Source organism: Suncus etruscus, chromosome 16 (assembly GCF_024139225.1).
Source record: "Suncus etruscus isolate mSunEtr1 chromosome 16, mSunEtr1.pri.cur, whole genome shotgun sequence".
Lineage (NCBI taxonomy): Eukaryota > Metazoa > Chordata > Mammalia > Eulipotyphla > Soricidae > Suncus > Suncus etruscus.
Window position 1 is genome coordinate 85,334,565 of NC_064863.1, and position 14,465 is coordinate 85,349,029.

The 14,465-nt window shown below is 50.8% G+C and overlaps 1 protein-coding gene across 2 annotated transcripts in view; it reads left to right on the forward strand.

Annotated features, from left to right (window-relative positions):
• The first annotated feature begins 4,397 nt into the window (after window positions 1-4,397).
• The window catches only part of PCGF3 (polycomb group ring finger 3), a 41,295-nt gene continuing 31,227 nt past the window's right edge, over window positions 4,398-14,465 (forward strand). For both annotated transcript variants that reach the window (XM_049789742.1, XM_049789743.1), the window contains exon 1: window positions 4,398-4,539. The gene's annotated coding sequence lies outside the window, so the exon portion shown is untranslated. The remainder of the gene's footprint in view (window positions 4,540-14,465) is intronic.

A 14,465-nucleotide genomic window follows, 5' to 3' on the forward strand; every position in this document is an offset into this window, starting at 1 on the left:
AAAAACAGCATTTAAGGGCTTTAGCTCACAACTTTAATCATGAGTACTCTGAACATGAGAATCCACGGGAAAAAAAAACACTGAATTGAGAATTCCTTCATGGAAGATGCCCACTCTTGTGCAAAATAAAATATGTGTTTATGGATCACTCTAGGCACTGTATTTCTTTTTTTTTTTTTATTTAAACACCTTGATTACATACATGATTGTGTTTGGGTTTCAGTCATAAAAGGAACACCACCCATCACCAGTGCAACATTCCCATTACCCAAGTCCCAAATCTCCCTCCTCCCCATCCAACCCCCGCCTGTACCCTAAACAGGCTCTACATTTCCCTCATACATTCTCAATATTAGGACAGTTCAAAATGTAGTTATTTCTCTAACTAAACTCATCACTCTTTGTGGTGAGCTTCCTGAGGTGAGCTGGAACTTCCAGCTCTTTTCTCTTTTGTGTCTGAAATTTATTATTGAAAGAATGTCTTTCATTTTTCTTAAAACCCATAGATGAGTGAGACCATTCTGCGTTTTTCTCTCTCTCTCTCTGACTTATTTCACTCAGCATAATAGATTCTGTGTACATCCATGTATAGGAAAATTTCATGACTTCATCCCTCCTGACAGCTGCATAATATTCCATTGTGTATATGTACCACAGTTTCTTTAGCCATTCGTCTGTTGAAGGGCATCTTGGTTGTTTCCAGAGTCTTGCTATGGTAAATAGTGCTGCAATGAATATAGGTGTAAGGAAGGGATTTTTGTATTGTATTTTTGTGTTCTTAGGGTATATTCCTAGGAGTGGTATAGCTGGATCGTATGGGAGCTCGATTTCCAGTTTTTGGAGGAATCTCCATATTGCTTTCCATAAAGGTTGAACTAGACGGCATTCCCACCAGCAGTGGATAAGGGTTCCTTTCTCTCCACATCCCCGCCAGCACTGTTTGTTCTCATTCTTTGTGATGTGAGGCACTGTATTTCTAAACTCCACCCAACGTGGTCTGAAGAAGCAGGGTAGCAGGAAAGAAATAATAAACTGGGGCCGGGAAGGTGGTGCTATAGGTAAGGTGTCTGCTTTGCAAGCGCTAGCATAGGACGGACCGCGGTTCCATCCCCTGGCGTCCTATATGGTCCCCCCAAGCCAGGGGCGATTTCTGAGCGCATAGCCAGGAGTAACCCCTGAGCGTCAAAACGGGTGTGGCCCAAAAACAAAACAAAACAAAAAAAATAATAAACCAAGCTAGCCAGGAAAGGATGATCATGGAGTCCATGGCCTTTTACCTTGTACTCTCTGCCTCCAGCCCAAAAAGCTAGAACATCTTTTTCTTTATTAAAACCAATTCCCAATACCAGGAGGCTTCAGGTCAAGAGAGCGAGAGAGACAAAAGCACATATTTGTTGCAAGTCAGCCCCTGAAGAGGTTGACTGATGGAGGGATGGAGGATGAGGTCTTTCCCCTCCAGCTCAGAGCACGCATCTGCCACCCTGTTCAGCCGATGGTTCTGAGGTAAAACGGCGGGTAAACAGCTCGCAGACAGTCAGGCTCGTGGAAATATTAGCTTTATTCTGTGGACAAGACTGAAATCCAAACCAAAGCCTCAGCATCAGTTCCAGCCAAAAGCCCCTCGCCTTCCACAGACCCTTGTTTTTATCCCCCAGAATCAGGTACCACCCAATGGTGGGATCAGATACCACCCAATGGTGGAAGCAAAATCAGGTACCACCCTAGGGTGGGGGTAGAATGCCAGGTCACACCCTAGGGTAGGGCACAATCACCGATCAGGGTAGGATCAGTAACATAATAATTCCATAAAATGTTTACATACACAACAATAGTCAGTGGAGTTTTACATATCAAAGGAAGAGGTTTAAGAAAGGATGACCTTAGAAGAATAAAAAAAAAAAAAGAAAAAAAAAAAAAGAAAGGATGACCTTGGGGAAACACCTTTGTTTAGGGTTGATAGTGGGTATCATCTTACACTCTTGGAGCCGGGGTGGGGGCTGCACACAGGGCATGCACTGACAGAGGCTAGGAGCAGAGTCCTGACTCCTGGAGCGGCTGCCCAGCACACAGGAGAGCCAAATTAAAAGTGTAAAGAGCCACATGTGGCTCGCGAGCCGCAGGTTGCCGACCACTGCCCTAAGCAATGCTAGGAGCTGGCTCCTGAGCAATGAGTTGGAAATATTCCCTTTGCATATCATCAGGTGTGGCCCCCAAAACAAACCAAACACCTATCCATAACTTGCTCCCCCTGAGCCCCTGGAAATTGTCCTTAGAGATTTGCTTTGTTTATAGGGCAGGGGATTGAGTCCAGGTGATTGGTCCATCCACATCCACAGCCCCATTGTCTTCCCACTTGTGTTTTTCTCAGGTCTTTTTTTTTTTTTTTTGTGGTTTTTGGGTCACACCCGGCAGTGCTCAGGGGTTATTTCTGGCTCCAGGCTCAGAAATTGCTCCTGGCAGGCACAGGGGACCATATGGGGCGCCGGGATTCGAACCGATGACCTCCTGCATGAAAGGCAAACGCCTTACCTCCACGCTATCTCTCCGGCCCCTTCTCAGGTCTTTTGGCTGAAATCATAAAGTGTGTAGGCTTGGGCGGGACAGATAGCACAGCGGTAGGGTGTTTGCTTTGCACGCAGCCAACACAGGATGGGCCCTGGTTCGATTCCCGGAATCCCACATGGTTATCCAGCCTGCCAGAAACGATTTCTGAGCGGAAAGACAGGAGTAACTACTGAGCGCCATGGTGTGACACTCCCTCCACCCCCCAAAAAAAGTATAAAGCCTTTTCTGATGGAATCTCTCAGGGGAATCCTCATTTAGGTTACTGTTTTTTCATAACTTGATGGCTTATTTCTTTTTAGCATTGAATAATATTCCATTGCCTAAGACCAGTTTCTTTATCCATTGAAGATGACCTTGGTTGCTTTCAGATTTTGACAATAAAACTGCTACATTTATGGTGTAGCATACACTTTTGGTGTGAGCATAAGTTTTTGACTCATTCCTAAAAAAGGGGGTCACACTACTGGATAACATTGTTGCGGTGGATCTAGTAAGTCTGGGTCAGCAGTGTGCAAAGAAAGTGCTTTTCCTTTTCTATTTTTCTAGTTTTGTGATTTACATTTAGGCCTATACTTAGATACCTAGGTCTAGATTTATGATCGGATTTGTTGTTGTTTGTAAGTAGCAGTCCTGTTGTTCCAGCACCAGTGGTTAAAAATACTTTCTGGGAGCATGGGTGTAGTGCCAGGGAACCTGCAGCATCTCTACATGCAGTTAAACAGCCAAAAGTGACATGAGTTAATAACAATTCTGACATGAGAATTTGGGGAGAACCAAGGGATGTTTGTTTCCTGGAGAATCAGAATGTCCACCATGTGGACTTTCAGTAGGGAAATTAATTGTCATTAATTATAATTATAATTACTTATAATTATATATAATTTATTATATAATAAACTAATTGTCATTAATTAACTGCCATTAATTGTCAATGACTTGTGAGATGAGTTAAGCTAGGTAAAGAGGACAGTACCTTGGGCTGGAAAGACAATACAGTGGGTGAGACATTTACCTTGCTTGTGGCTGACAGGGCTTCCATTCCCATAAGGTTTCCTGAAAAGAAAGCCCCATACCCCAGATGGGTTACCCCAGTCGGAGGAGTGCTCCCTGACAGCAGGGCCAAAAGAAAACCCTGAGCACTCTTGGGTGGGCCCCCTGTCCCAGGGGGAAAAAAAGGAGCCCACTTTCTCTTGGGCCCTCTTGTACTTGGAATTTGTCCTCGCAGGCAGGACAGATATCCTCTTGCTCCCTTGACCATTCTCATCCAGCTGCAGACACTGCACAGCCCAAAGCTTGTCCCCACGGAGTCGTCTAACATATGCAAACTCCTTCGGTTCAGTGTGCGATCCCTCCCTCTGTCGCTCCAAACCAGGCCAGTCTGAGTTCCTCTGCACCTCTTGCGGGGCGTGGCCTCCGACCGTGGGGCGGAGCCTCCTCGCGGCCACGCCCACTTCCGGCCGCCCTCAGCCCCGCCCTCGCGAAGCGAGGAGTCCCAACTTCGGCCCGTCCCGAGCGCTCTCGAGCGGCACGGACTCGCTCGTGGCCCCGCCCCTTCTGGGGCCCGCCCCCACGGCTGCGGCTGCGGCTGCGGCTGCGGTGGGAGACGGCGCCGCCACGCGCATGCTCCCAGCGCGGCGGCCCCGACTCGGCCCGACTCGGCTCGGCTCGGCTCGGCTCGGCTCGGCTCGGGTCGACTCGGCTCGGCTCAGCTTCGGCTCAGCTCGGCTCGACTCGGCTCGGCTCGGCTCGGCTCGGCTTCGGCTCGGCTCGACTCGGCTCGGCTCGACTCGGCCCGACTCGGCTCGACTCGGCCCGACTCGGCCCGGCTCGGGCATTTCCGCCTCTTTGTTTTAAACTCCGGACGAGGGCTTTCTCCCCCTCCTGCTCCGGGGGGGACCCGCAGGGAGCGGCGCCCCCTCCCCCCGCCGGCGCGGCCCCCGCGTGCGCCCAGCTCGCCCGCAGCCCAGACGGCAGGTCAGTCAGCCGCCGCCCGCCCCCGGCCCCGCGGGCTCGGAGCCGGGCCTGGCCGGGCCTGGTGCCGCCTCCTGGGGGACGGGGCCGGGGCCGGGGCCGGGCGGGCGGAGGAGGCCCAGGCGCGGGCCCCCGGTGATGACAGGCGGGCGGTGACAGCCCCAGGACGACAGTGGCCCCGGCGCTCCTGGGCCCCAAGCAGGGCCGGGCGCCAAGCACCCCCCGGGGCCCCGAAGGTGGGCACCCGGCCTGCGGCCCGTCTACAGGTGCCACCCGGGGCAGGGACGGGCCTCCCTTGGGGCTCTAGGGAAGCCCCGGGCCAGCCCTCCAAAGCTGTCCTCTGCTGCCCCTCCGGCTGCCCCCTCTGCTCTGAGCCCAGCTGCGATGAACTAACTCCCTGAGTTGGACATGGGGATAATGCAGGCCGCTGGCCCAGAGTTTGGACAGACTGGGGTGCTGGCCAGTGACCCAGGAAGGCCCTCTCTCACTTAGAAGGAAGCCTGGCTCCAGGTGGGGGAATCTTTGGCCTGGGAAGGCAGACAGGGGTGCTGGCCAGTGACCCAGAAGGCCCTCTCTCAGCTAGAAGGAAGCCTGGGGAAATCTTTGGCCTGGGAAGACACACAGGGGTGCTGGCCAGTGACCCAGAAGGCCCTGTCTCACCTAGAAGGAAGCCTGGGCCCAGGTGGGGGAATCTTTGGCCTGGGAAGACACACAGGGGTGCTGGCCAGTGACCCAGAAGGCCCTCTCTCAGCTAGAAGGAAGCCTGGGCCCAGGTGGGGGAATCTTTGGCCTGGGAAGACACACAGGGGTGCTGGCCAGTGACCCAGAAGGCCCTCTCTCAGCTAGAAGGAAGCCTGGGCCCAGGTGGGGAAATCTTTGGCCTGGGAAGACAGACAGGGGTGCTGGCCAGTGACCCAGGAAGGCCCTGTCTCACCTAGAAGGAAGCCTGGGCCCAGGTGGGGGAATCTTTGGCCTGGGAAGACACACAGGGGTGCTGGCCAGTGACCCAGAAGGCCCTCTCTCAGCTAGAAGGAAGCCTGGGCCCAGGTGGGGAAATCTTTGGCCTGGGAAGACAGACAGGGGTGCTGGCCAGTGACCCAGGAAGGCCCTGTCTCAGCTAGAAGGAAGCCTGGGCCCAGGTGGGGGAATCTTTGGCCTGGGAAGACACACAGGGGTGCTGGCCAGTGACCCAGAAGGCCCTTTCTCAGCTAGAAGGAAGCCTGGCCCCAGATTGGGGAATCTTTGGCCTGGGAAGGCAGACAGGGGTGATGGCCAGTGACCCAGAAGGCCCTGTCTCACCTAGAAGGAAGCCTGGGCCCAGGTGGGGAAATCTTTGGCCTGGGAAGACACACAGGGGTGCTGGCCAGTGACCCAGGAAGGCCCTGTCTCAGCTAGAAGGAAGCCTGGGCCCAGGTGGGGGAATCTTTGGCCTGGGAAGACACACAGGGGTGCTGGCCAGTGACCCAGAAGGCCCTTTCTCAGCTAGAAGGAAGCCTGGCCCCAGATTGGGGAATCTTTGGCCTGGGAAGGCAGACAGGGGTGATGGCCAGTGACCCAGAAGGCCCTGTCTCACCTAGAAGGAAGCCTGGGCCCAGGTGGGGAAATCTTTGGCCTGGGAAGACACACAGGGGTGCTGGCCAGTGACCCAGGAAGGCCCTGTCTCAGCTAGAAGGAAGCCTGGGCCCAGGTGGGGGAGTCTTTGGCCTGGGAAGAGTTCTCCCCGCTGAGAAGGAAAGCTTCTGGTGGGGTGGGGTAGGGATTACCCTTCCACCCTAAGCCCTTAGGTCAGGGTGGGTGTCTTCACTCTGGAGGACGGACCATCTCTGTTTCTGCCCCACAGTCAGATGGAACCTTCTTCCTACTTTTCTGGCCATTCTGGGTAGGAGGTGCTCCAGCTTGAGAGGATGGCCACTGGGAAGGTGCTCTGGCTAGCTGGGTCCCTGTGACCTGCTTGAAAGTGAGAGGGGTGCGGGAGACCTCTGGGAATGTCAGGTCCTGCAGGACTGGGCTCAGCTTTCCTTTCCTCTCTTTATGGGAACCTTTTTAGACTTTCAAGTTAACTAAGCCTTAACCAAAAGTAGCCCCAGTTAGTCCAACTTCAAACTTTTTATTTGTCCAGATGGGGTCGTACTTTCTGATTCTTTAAAATGTACACTATGTGGGGATGGGGGAGTAGTATTCACGGATCATAACCAGGGTCTCATACATATGAGGCAAGTACTGTACTACTGAGACCCCTCCCTAGCCCCATACACTTGACTTTTTGAAGGACCTAATCTTTTTTAACTTTATGAAGTTAAAAAAAAATACCTAGTAAAACTGGCATTTAGATTTGGTGAGAATCTTTATTTTTGGGGGGATTATTTTTTAGAGGTGTGCCCATACAAGGTGAATGTATTTATTTATTGCTGTCCAACAGGTTACCTATGAATCCAGTACTTTATTCAGTACTGAATAACAGTACACTGTTAGGGCTTCTGTGTGATGGGTTCAAGGCACTCAGCATCCGGCGAGTGGTCTAGTCGGGGTCAGGGCTTGGGTTGTCAACTGGGGCTGTAGTCTCAGCTGGGTGCTGCTTGCATTAAGTCTGCCTGGTGTGGCTGGATGCTTTCTTCATGTACAGCTTGCAGTGGTCCTCAAACTATGGCCCGCAGGCCACATATTGTATTTGTATCTGTTTTGTTTCTTCATTGCAAAATAAGATATATGCAGTGTGCATAAGAATTCGTTCCTAAGTTTTTTTTTTTTTTTTTTTTTTTTGGGGGGGGCCACACCCTGTGACGCTCAGGGGTTACTCCTGGCTCTGCGCTCAGAAATCGCTCCTGGCTTGGGGGACCATATGGGATACCGGGGGATCGAACCGCGCAAGGCAGGCACCTTACCTCCAGCGCCACCGCCCGGCCCCCTAAGTTTTGTTTTTACTAGAGTCAGACCCTCCAATGGTCTGAGGGACAGTGACCTGGCCCCCTGTTGAAAAAGTTTGAGGACCCCTGGTAGAGAGATAATCAGCGACAGATAAGGAGCTAGCCAGAGCAGAGAAGGTTGAGTCCGGGCAATGGTATCCTGTCACCTCTTGTCCTGCTTACATCTGACAGATATGGCATATTCAGAGAGTGCAGACTGGATGGGGATCTCTGCCGTCAGAGGGTCTGTCATTGACTGGATATCAGCCAATAGAGGGCCTGAACCTATAAACTGCAGAATTCCATAGTGTTTGTTAAATATGAGAGGCAACACTTCAGCTGCCTCCCTTGTACAGATTTGTTACATGTCATTTGACAGACATGAGGAAAGAAACAGGAAATGCCCTTGAGAATCCACTTATTTCAGAACATCTGTGGTGAGCCATGGCCACCTCCCCAACTTTCTTTTTTTTTTTTTGGTTTTTTGGGCCACACCCTGTGACGCTCAGGGGTTACTCCTGGCTATGTGCTCAGAAGTCGCTCCTGGCTTCTTGGGGGACCATATGGGACGCCGGGGGATCGAACCGCGGTCCGTCCTAGGCTAGCGCAGGCAAGGCAGGCACCTTACCTCCAGTGCCACCGCCCAGCCCCACCTCCCCAACTTTCACCATTAACCATAGTTTTAGTGGTATACAGAGCATCATTGTTGTTTAGTCAGAAAAAAAAAAAGAATTTTTTTAAGCCAGAAATTTTTGCAACAGAAATACACATTGACTGTTGAAAGACGTTTTTGAGATGGGCATTGAAACATTTGGGGATTCACCTTGTTGTGGAAGTGTGGGGGCCTCTCCTCCAGGGCCTATGCGCTCACACTTGTCAGGGTCACGTGGGTCTCCTGGAGCATTCACCCAGGAACCCCACAAAAGGGCAGCTTCTCTACCACCACTACCACCTTCCTCTTTTTGAACCTTTCTAGTTAATAATGAGAACTATTTCACTTGTGTTGCTTGGTTTGGTTTTTTTGTTTGTTTGTTTTGAGGCCACATCTGGCATTGCTCAGGAGTTATTCCTGGCGGTATTGAAAGGATCATATGGGATGCCAGGGATTGAACCCAGGTCAGCTGCATGCAAGGCAAATGCCCTACCCACTGTGTTATTGCTGTGTTATTGCTCAGGCCCCTTGATTTGAGTATTAAAGCAAATGTTTTGGTGTATATGGACTCTTGTTAGATGGCAGAATTTGTTATTTCATTTGGAATTAACTATTTGGTTAATCTTTAGAATTTAGTTTGAGGTTAAATGAAAATGGGGGGGGGGCACACCTGGCTGTGCTCAGGACTTACTCCTGATTCTGTACTTAGGGATCACTCTAGGCACCATATGGAGTGCTGGGGAATTTTTTTTTGGGGGGGTCACACCTGGCAGTATACAGGGGTTACTCCTGGCTCCACACTCAGAAATTGCTCCTGGCAGGCTCGGGGAACCATATGGGATGCCGGGATTCGAACCATCGTCCTTTTGCATGCAAGGCAAGTGTCTTACCTTTATGCTATCTCTCCGGCCCGAGTGCTGGGGATTGAACACGGAACGCAAGCATCCTGCCCTCTGTACTGTCGCTCCAGCCCCTAAATGTAATTTTGTTTAGCTGTTGCAATAATTTGAGGGTTAGGGACAGCTACTTGATATACACTTAATATTCAATAATAGTACAGACAGAATGCTGCATAATTCATTGAACCTCCAAGTTTGGATCTATTCAGTTTTTACAAATTGATAGTTTATGGGCCAGCATGGGTGGCGCTAGAGGTAAGGTGTGTCTGCCTTTCCAGTGCTAGCCTAGGACGGACCGCGGTTCGATCCCATATGATCCCCCAAGCCAGGAGCGACTTCTGAGCGCATAGCCAGGAGTGACCCTTGAGTGTCACCAGGTGTGGCCCAAAACCCAAAAAAAAAACAAAAATAAAAACCAAATTGATAGTTTATAATTTTTCTTTGTTTTTGCCATGTTGGTGATTAAACCCAGGGTCTTTTTTTTTTTTTTTTGGTTTTTGGGCCACACCCGGTAACGCTCAGGGGTTACTCCTGGCTATGCACTCAGAAGTTGCTCCTGGCTTGGGGGACCATATGGGACGCCGGGGGGGGGGGGATCGAACCGTGGTCCGTCCAAGGCTAGCGCAGGCAAGGCAGGCACCTTACCTCCAGCGCCACCGCCCGGCCCCAAACCCAAGGTCTTACTTTCTATCACAAGCCTTGAGGCCCTGGATTTGATCCCTACCAGAAAACATGAACCCTGCTAAGAATGATCCCTGAGTACAGAGCCAGGAGTAAGCAAGCCCTGGTCATTACTGGGTATGTCCCCCCTTTTCTTTTTCTCTTTTTTGTTTGTTTTTTTTTTTTGAGTCTCCCCTTTTCTCAGGCAAAAAAGAGGGGCTAGAGCAATAACACAGTGGGTAGGGTGTTTGCTTTGCTGTGGCAGACAAGGGTTCAATCTTAATCTCACATGGTTCTCCGAGCACCACCAAAAGTAAAAGTTCCTGGCTCAGGTGGCAGCTGTCTTCTTCCCTATTGGAGGCCCTGTTTTGTGTTCAGGTGTTGCTGCTTGGTCCTGATTGGCACTCACTGCTTTTTTCCCTGGACACCACATGTGGGGAAAGTACTCTAAGGGTGTGGCCCCACCTTGGGGCTCCTGTGCTCAGGAATTGAAACACAGTCACTTCCCAGAGTCCTGACATTTGGAGGTTAAAAACTTCAAGTCACGGGCCGGAGATATAGCATGGAGGTGGGGCGTTTGCCTTGCATGCATAAGGACAGTGGTTTGAATCGCGGCATCCCATATGGTCCCCCAAGCCTGCCAGGAGCGATTTCTGAGCGTTGAGCTAGGAGTCACCCCCCCCCCCCACCAAAAAAAAGCAAACAAACGAAACAAAAACAAACTTCAAGTCATGGGGCCAGAGCGATAGCACTATGGTAAGGCGTTTGCCTTGCACGTGCCCAACACAGGATGGACCCTGGTTTGAATCCCGGCATCCCATATGGTCCCCTGAGCCTGCCAGGAGTGACTTCTGAGCATAGAGCCACCACAAACCACTGGGTGTGACCCAAAAACTTCAAGCCATGAATTTGGGGCACAAAATACTGTGTGTGTGTGTATGTGTGTGCGCGCGTACGTGTGCCCTGGGTGGGGTATGTGCCAGGGATTGAACCCAGGGCCTGCATAGATCTGTAGAGGTGAGTCCCTGGACCATATTCGTTTTCTATTGCTACCAGGTTAACAGATAACCACTTTTCCTTTTTTTTTTAACCACCTGTAGCAGTGCTCGGGCTTATTCCTTGTTCTATGTTCAGGGATCACTCCTGGCAGGACTCCATATGTGGTGCCGGGGATCAAACTCAGCTTGGCTGGGTGCAAGGCAAACACCCTACCTATTGTGCAATTGGTTTGGCCCCTAGATATCCAGTTCTTACTAAATGGTTTGGGGACTCAGTCCAGCACCGAGTCCCATGGTCTAGTGCAGACTGAAGTCAGTAATCTGGCTGTAGTTCTCTGGGACTTGAACCCTTGCCTGATTTCTCTTGTTGCTGTAGACTCTGCGACGGTGTAGCATTGGGCATTCCCCCCTGGGTATTGGCAGGGGCAGTGACCAGTGCTCAGCTCTCAGAATGCCTTTGGGTTTAACTTGTTTGAAAAGCAGCCAATTCAGACTGCCCCTGCTGCCTCTCCAGGGTTGGCACCTCGAGGGCAGCTCCTCGACTTGTGTGAGCCAGCAGAGAAGTCCTAGCACGCACAGTTCAGACTTGGTGGTAGTATGTTCTTGGTCAGATGGCCGGTGGAGACTAACAGAATACACAGGCCCAGTGGGGCCCTCAAATGCGTTCAGGGCAGAGCCTAAGTCTTTCAGCTCTGCTACGGATTCCCTTTTCTTTTTCCTTATCTTGTTTATTTTTGGGCCATACCTGGTGATGCTCAGGGCTCACTCCTGGCTCTGCACTCAGGGCTCAAGTGCCATATGTGGTGCTGGAGATAGACGAGGTTGACTCTATGCAAGGCAAGTAAGTGCCCTACCTCTGTCCTTTTGCTCTGGCCACTGGGCTCCCTGTGGGGTAGCATCTGGGGTGTAACCATCTTCTCCACTGTATACTGGTTGTCCTCTGCCAAGGCTGCCTGTAGCTTAATGCTGGACCCAGAGCTATGTGTCTTCGCCCTTCTTGGTGTTGTTCACACGCACTGGGCTGCATGTCTCTCTGGGTTCAGGTTGTCTGACCTCGCTTCACCTTCCTGCCCACGAAGGGCCAAGTTCAGATGTTCTGGTGGAAACAATATCTCCCTCTCCTCTGAGCACAGACCAGTTGGGGGCATAATCCACCATTTTTGAATGGGTATGTACGCTCTGCAGATGTGACCCTCTTCCACACTTAGTTTACGGTCTGGGACAGAGTTCTCAGGCTTCCTCTGGTATCTAGAGAGGAGTTGAAGAATGCAGCAGTGCCTCCTTCCTGGCTCCTTCAGGTCACTTCTGAGCATTGAGTGGACACTTGTTGCTGCTCTGGGCACTCAGGCCTTTGTGGTCGCGCTTTTTCCTGCTGGGGAAATACTTGGTAATTTGTACTGACTGCCGCAAGTGCAAAGGCTGATGCCACACATTCGAGCCAACACTGGCTCTGCAGGGAAACTTCCCAGAACACCTGCTCTGATGTCAGCTCTTTTCTCTCCTCTTTCTGGCTTTCTCCTCTTCGGGAAAATTCTCTGACCCTCATCAAACTTCCTCCTAGTGTATTTTTAATCTGCCAGTTCTGTGACCAGTGCGGGCATGTGTGCGGTTCTCTTTCTTTCTCTGAAGTGTTATCCGCCTCGTCCTTCACCTGTGTCGCTTTAAGGAGGGCTCTGAAGTGTTGCTGGAGATCCCATTTGAGGCAACTGCTTTTCCTCCCTAAATTGTTCCACTGCCCTCACCTTCATGCTGGGTTGGTGTCCACTTTGGGAAACAGTGCATTAAAATTTGCTTATGTGAGCTGAAGAGATAAGGTAGTTTTTTGGTTTTTTTTTTGGTTTTTGGGTCACACCCAGCGGTGCTCAGGGGTTACTCCTGGCTGTCTGCTCAGAAATAGCTCCTGGCAGGCACGGGGGACCCTATGGGAAACCGGGATTCGAACCAACCACCTTGGGTCCTGGATCAGCTGCTTGCGAGGCAAACGCCGCTGTGATATCGGCCGAAGAGATAAGATAGTACGGTGGGTCTGGCACTAGTCTTTCTGACAGCCTACCTGGATTTGATCCCTAGGATCCCATCTGGTCTCCTGAGCATTGCCAGGAGTGATTCCTGAACAGAGACCTAGAAGTAAACCCTGATCACAGATTCCCCCCAAATAAAAGAAAAAGTGCTGACCAGATTGGTGCTCTGCCAGGTAGCTGCAGCTCTTGGCAGACTTCCTGAAGAACCAGGTGGCGAATGTCTTAGCTTTTCAGACTACAGTGCTAAGACACTTCAGTTCCAGACAGGAACAGATTAATCCTCTGCACCTCACTGATCTCTGACCCTGCTCTGCTGGAGAATCTTAGTTGGGGTATTTTCTCTTGCTGTATAGCTTTTGCACTTCCTTTGGTGACTTGATGCCCTTGTTACTAAACAACGAGCCATTTCCCGGGTGGCCTCTTCTTGTTCTTTTCCATCAATTTCCTCAGCCCTGGTAGACAGTGTCTGTCCTTCCTGGGTCTCTGGAGGGCTGAAGTTTGTCTTTTGCATTTGATCTTCAACCTGGATATCTTCCCCCTTTTTAACACTAGCTGTGTTTTTTTCTAGTTGTTTGGTTTTGAAAAATACACTTTCTTGTTATAGTAGTTTCTATACAAGTCACAGTGGTGACTTGGCAGTTCTGTGAGCCACACCTTTTGCTGTGCCAATGCTTGCTTCCAGTGTTTGGTGGCCTGGCCCATAATCAGCTCCAGTCCAACTGTCCTAGAACTGCAGTCTAAAGCAGTTCCCAGTCTTCTCTGGCTGTGTTCTCAGTGCACTGTTCTCGGCTCATGGCCTGCCTTTCTCCTGCCTCCCAACCTTTGAAATCCAGCTTCTGGGAACTGTCAGGCAGACAGTTGCTTGTGTCCCTTTATAGACAGCTTCCATGAGGTCAAGGAGACTTGCTTTTGCCCGTGGTTTGCTTAGAGAGGAAGGGTTTGTGTTTGTCTCTGTGTCTGTGTATGGTGGGGGTGGAGGCTTCCAACAATTCCTGGCCACCTGGAGGCCTGAGGATGCAATCTCGAGGGCCCTATAGAGCTGGGGATTATCCAAGCCACCCCAGCATGCTATGGGTGGGGGGATCCAGAACTGTAAATGGCACTGGTGAGGTTAGATCCCTAGATGTAGGAGTCACTGGTGAGATCAGATCCCAGGCACTTTGGAGAGTAGGTCACTCTTATTTTAGATAGGAAAAGGATATATTTATATTAAGGGAGAATAGGGTATTGAACTCTGTGTCAGCCAATCTGGTAGGATTTGAGAGGGGATTAAAATAGGGTGTGTGCTTCTGTGTTTAGGGAAGATAGGGTATAGGGGATTAGGGAAAGCAGGGTGTGTGCTCTGTGTGTTAAAATAGGGTGTGTGCTTAGATGATTAGCCACACCCCATGATGCATAAAGGATGGAACTGGTCCGTATCTACTGTCTCCAGCTCTTCTAGAACAGTGGTCCTCAAACTATGGCCCGCGGGCCACATATTGTATTTGTATCTGTTTTGTTTCTTCATTGCAAAATAAGATATATGCAGAGTGCATAAGAATTCGTTCATAAGTTTTGTTTTTACTATAGCCAGACCCTCCAATGGTCTGAGGGACAGTGAACTGGCCCCCTGTTGAAAAAGTTTGAGGACCCCTGTTCTAGAACATATGAATGTTACTGAACAATTGTTAGTTTCTTTTTTCTTTTTCTTTTGGTTTTTGGGCCATACCCGGCGGTGCTCAGGGGTAACTCCTGGCTGTCTGCTCAGAAATAGCTCCTGGCAGGCACGGGGGACCTTATGGGACACCGGGATTTGA